Here is a 5,425-nt window from a genome sequence, read left to right as displayed (position 1 = left end):
CCACAGGCAGCAGCTTCCCCCAGAACCCCTGCTCCTGCAGGGGCTCTCCATAATATTTTATACTGTATTATACATGCATTATATACATAATACTCTATAAGTATTTGTTGAAGTATCATCTGTCCCTGTGTAAAATAATTTCCACGCAGTTTTGAGGAATTTGGGATCCGTGTAGAAATCCCATCATCGCTATGAGATTGCGCCAGAGAGAAGGAAACTCAAAGACCACACAGAGCTGTGCAGAGGTTGCATGCAGCCCCAAGCATTTTTCCAGGTTCTTTGTGATCAGCACTGTCCCAGTCATCTGCAACCAGCTTACACTGCCACTCCCCAAGTCCTTTTGCCTCTTTCCTCAGTGCTTTTGTTCCTCTGGCTTTGGTTTAGATAAATCAGCTGTTGACAAACTGGCAAGCAAAAAGCACAAGTTTAAAAACCTACAAAGTCAGATCATTGCTGGATATGCAGTGTGGTTTCATTTTCACTTCTGGTCTGCTGCTAATCATTTGTAGAAACGGCTACAAGGAGTGTGTAAGAAGAAAAACTGGGTGAGATAGAAGCATAGAAGACTTCCTTAGTCCTCCCAAGTTGGGGAAGTATTGGCTGCCGAACAAAATGCCAGCCAGAAAGGAATTTATGAAATGCTGGAAAAATAATTCTAATGTGATGTCTCTACCGCTTAGTGCCATAATTCTGCTCATAGTTGAAGAAATAATGGAGACTGAATTTAAATGCCCTCAATGGACAGCATTAAAGAATTTATACGTTCTTACCTATTTTTTGTGTCCAGCTTTAATTACAGTTGGCCTGAGCTTGACGTCCCAGCCCACCTGCATTCTCTGGTTTCGCAGCTTTGGGAAATGTTCGTACCGACAGAAGGGTGAGATGCTTTGCAAGGTATTTCTTCCTCCTCTGATCTGGATTGTGATCCTGCTGTGGGATGGCAGATACATTGAATGCATAGTTTCAAGAAGTGAAGTGGACAGCAATCAAAATGCAAACCAAACCAGAGCAGCAGAATCAACCACTGAAGCCTATTCAATTTCTCAGGTAAGAGCCCTAGGAATCTGCAATTTTAGGTATTTTGTTTGCACCTATTTTTGTGTATTTAAAGAATCTGAGATATGTATCATTATGGAAACCACATTATTTGGCAAACAAATTGTTAAGCTGAAATTACGATTGTTAACTGATAAGTTTACTGCATTTAATTTTTTTTTAACTGTTTTTACCACTTCCGCTTTTAATTTCTGTGTATCTGTATGAGTTCATAATTAGAATGTTCTTCCTGAGGCAAAAGCTTGAACTTCAAACATCTTGCTCCATGTTTATTCTGCAAATATATGCATTTGTTTTGCATTTGGTTATTAAATGAAATCCTATGAAAATACAAAATATAATCAATGTGTTATTTGAGAGAGAGAGACTGGTATTTATGGTCATCAGTCAGCAGGTATCTTGTTGCTTGTTTTTCTTAATATCAGTTGCCATCAATCCGTGGCAGGAGAGAGGAATGTATTTTATAAGAAGAACTGAGTGGCTGAGCAAGGTTTTTAAGAGGGTAAAGTACTCCTCTTAGTCAGCTGCAAAACATTTTTAGGAACATGAAGTCCAGCAGCAACATCACCTTTAATATTTTCTCTTCCAGGTTTCAGGACTCCTCATTCTTACATTTATCGTCATTGTTTATAGCCTGTTCCACACATATCCCTTCTGGTGCTGCTGTAAAAATGAAGAAGAATGTAGGAAAGAGGAGCTGAAGAACATTTTAGAAGAAAAAATGTGGAAACATGTTCAAGAATTACAGAATGAAAGTACAGAGCAGACAATGGAAGAGGAAGTGAAACCTCTTCTGCAGAATGTTCCTAAAAACTTCTGGAGAGATGTAGATTTTAAAACAGCAATATTAAAAATAAAGGAGACTTTAAGGAATGTGTTTAGATATACAAATATTGGAACACAAGAACCAATTAGACCATGTGTTTGCATTTAAAATGTGCCTCCATCATCAGGCCCTGATGTGCACCTGTCCTGTGTTTGGCTGGGACAGAGTTAATTTTCTTCCTAGCATCTGGGATGTTTCTGTGTTTTGGATTTAAGGTGAGAATAATGCTGAGAACACACTGATGTTGTAGCTGTTGCAGAGCAGTGCTTACATTGAGCCAAGGACTTTTCAGCTTCTCACACTGCCCTGCCAGCGGGCAGGCTGGAGTTGCACAAGGAGCTTTGTGCATTGTTTCATTTATATATTCTTTTATTATGCTGATTATAGTTATTTTCCCTTCCTTTTCTGTCCTATTAAACTTTCTTTATCTCAAAACATGTTTTTTTAAAATATATATATTTCTTTCGTGTGTGTGTATGTGCATTTCTCTCCCCCATCTCACTGGCTTGGGGCAGACGGGTGAAGGGAGGGGGCCAATGAACAGTTGTGTTTCTTAGCTAGCTGTTGTGTTAAACCACAGAACAAAGTCAGAGATGTGTGTTCATCATGTAATCAAAACCACATCTGCAGTGCACACGCCTATTGGAACAGACATGGGAGCACATCCCTGCAGCCACACTTGTCCCTGTAGGTCCAAATGTGCATCTGTGTGGGTGCATGGAAGAGCATCCAGTGTCTTTATTGAGCAATTTAGGTATATACATCCTCCACTGAGCACAAGGAGATGTTTTAACTCGGTAAAGAAACATCAATACACTCACACTATGATTTGGTAAATGTGATATATTTTAGGTCTTAATGTATTGCAAATAGAGAAATGAGTCCTACATCCTCTTGGCTAGACACACACAGCCCTTCCCTGTGACAGCAAACCCCAAAGAAGACCAAAGTGCAAACCCCAGCCCCTCCTTAAGCCTGCACGAGCCCTCTGCAAGAGAGCAAAGGCAGCCATGGGCAAGGCTCCTGTGTCCTTGACCTGTGGCAGCGCTATCGGGTCTGGGTGCGGGTCACCGTGGCATACGTTGTGGTGTCGCTCATCTGCTGCACGGGAGGAGGCTTTAGGGAGAAAAGAAACCCTGTTACTTCAGCTGCTGACTGTGAGCCCTGCACAATGAGCGGGCACCAGGCTGCAGAAGTGCAGAAAGGAGCTGTGCACAGCTATGCCATGACTCACCCTGTCCCGTCGAACATGGGCGATGGTGGAGTCTGTGGGGAAAAAACACACCATGAGCCCTTGCTGCTTGTTGGTGGGGGATGAACCCCCATGAGCTTTGGGCATCAGCTACCTGGGTTTAGCACACAATGCCCGGTCCCATTTCCCCTCCCATCACCCTGCTCTAGGATGAGCATTAAGCAGCGATGGAGCAGAGATGCTGCGGTTTTGATGTCTTTCCACCATTCTGTGGCATCTCCTCTCTTTGCACAGCCAGCACAACTTGCGAGCTGCTCTGTGCAGGCGTGGGAAAACAAGGTCATGCTGCAACTCGAGCACAGTGCACGTAGGGTGGGGATATATCTATATCCTGTCGCCCAACCACAACATCCTCCCTTGGCTGCTGTCTGTGGTTTCAGAGCAAGCTATAAGATATTTTCTCCAGTGCAAGGAAACAGAGCCACATCCTTCATTGCTGCGCTGTGCTTTGGGCTGCTCTTGTAAAAAAGAAATCCTTGTGATGGAAAATATAAGAAGAGAGAAAAGTGTTGGCTGGAGGAGGGGAATGGCAGCGTGAGGCTGGAGCAGGTGTGGAAGGAGCCCCCCAAGCAAATGGACTTTGTCCTTGGGAGCACTGGGATGCTGCCAGGTGCCTTGTGCAGGCAGCAGCCGCGCTCTGCATGGAAAGGAAGAAGGAAGACGTGAGGTGCTGGAGAGAAACCTGGCCTTGATGAATGGGCAGGGATTTTGTATGTCCCAGTGGGAAATGAAGTGGTGGGATTGCATGGGGGCTCGCACAGGATTCTCATGGGGAGAGGAGCATGTGGCTTCCCCCAAGGGAGGAGGTAGTACTCACACTGAATATTGCCGTTGTTGGTGTCTTCTGCTTGTGGGCTGTCAACGTGCTGCTGCCTGGAGAGGAATGGAATGGTTCTGGAGTGTGCATGTGCTGAAGAGGGGTCATGAGGCTTATGCCCTTTGGTGTTGCTTTCCACATCTGGCATTGAACTGGAGTGCAACCCACAGTAAGCCCCATCCTTCCTGCCTTCTGCACAGGGAATTTCACTGAACAAGGAGCACCCCAGGACACCACCATGCACCCAACTCCCTCCACCATACCCCAAAGCCAGCAGCCCTTGGTGCTCACCTTGGGCATCTCCCTCTGCAGGCACCTGCAAGAAGAACAGGGGCTGAGGTGCACAGGCCAAGGTGCTGCCCAGCCCTGGCTCCCATCTCGGGGCTGGGGGATGAAGGCTGAAGCTCCCCAGCTCCCTCAGCAGCCTCCCCAGCTGGGCTACCCACAGCCATCGCCCCCAGGCACCGTCTGCCCCAGCTGTGCACCCCCAGGTTCCCCCCACCACCTCTCCCACTGCACCAGCCCCGCAGCAGGACCCCCACAGCCTCAGCCTTTCCCTTGCCTTCCCCCACTCCTTCACCTTTCCTGATGGCAAACCAGCTGCCTGCAGCCAGGAGGACGAGGCCAACAGCCGCCACTGCCAGCGCCGTGCCTGTGGGGAGGGTGTGTGGGATCCAGGAATTTGGAGCTGGGGGACAGAGGGTGTGAGGGCAGCGGGGTGTGATGGGGGGAGGCAGGGAGCAGGACGTGCCCGTGCAGCAGCACAGCTCCTGCCTGGTGAAGCTCCTGCTTGGGCCCGTGCCCTGGGGACAGCACCCTGGAGTGACTGAGACCCATGCTGGTGGTCCTGGGGGTACAGGAGGGAATCACTCACCTGGGTGTGATGGCCCTGCTGGGGAGTTGGACACACTGCCTGGCAAGACAGAGGGACAGGCTGAGAGTCTGCAGTGTACCCATCTCCTTCCCAGAATGAGCCTCAGACCCATGGGCACATTTTCCCACTGACAGACAGCACCATCCCCAAGGGAGCTGTGCATGTGCCCAGGACAATTCTGCCAACGCGGGCCCCCATGGACCCAGTGTCTTGTGAGGGATTAGGAATGGCATGGCAGAGGTGCACTGGGGCGGCAGCCTGGAAGCCTGGCAGCACCTTGCTGTGTTCCCTGTGAGTGCAGGAGGGAATCACTCACCTGGGGGCAATGGCCTTGCTGGAGAGCTGGACGCACTGCCTAGAAGAAGTAAGGGACAGGATGAGTGTCTGCAGCATGCCCCGTACTGCCCAGACTAGGCACATATTGATCTCGTGTCCTGAGCATGTCTGTGCGGGGCAGGGGACACACAGCCCCAAGGGCACATCCCCCCACCGACAGCCAGCACCATCCCCAGGGGAGGCATAAAAGTACCGAAAACACACTACTGCTGAGAATCCTAAACATTTCAGGGCACATGCCCTTGTCTGCCTCACAAAATCTAT

General features: G+C 48.5%; 1 long non-coding RNA gene across 1 annotated transcript; it reads left to right on the top strand.

Moving 5' to 3' along the window:
• The first annotated feature begins 986 nt into the window (after positions 1-986).
• On the top strand, positions 987-1,925 carry LOC116500164. The gene is made up of 2 exons (XR_004254271.1): positions 987-1,047; positions 1,646-1,925. It is a non-coding gene; the product is annotated as an uncharacterized LOC116500164 (long non-coding RNA).
• Positions 1,926-5,425: the final 3,500 nt, after the last annotated feature.

Source organism: Aythya fuligula, chromosome 32, assembly GCF_009819795.1.
Source record: "Aythya fuligula isolate bAytFul2 chromosome 32, bAytFul2.pri, whole genome shotgun sequence".
Classification (NCBI taxonomy): domain Eukaryota; kingdom Metazoa; phylum Chordata; class Aves; order Anseriformes; family Anatidae; genus Aythya; species Aythya fuligula.
The sequence above is the reverse complement of the archived record's forward strand: the minus strand, read 5'-3'. Positions and strand labels throughout refer to the sequence as shown.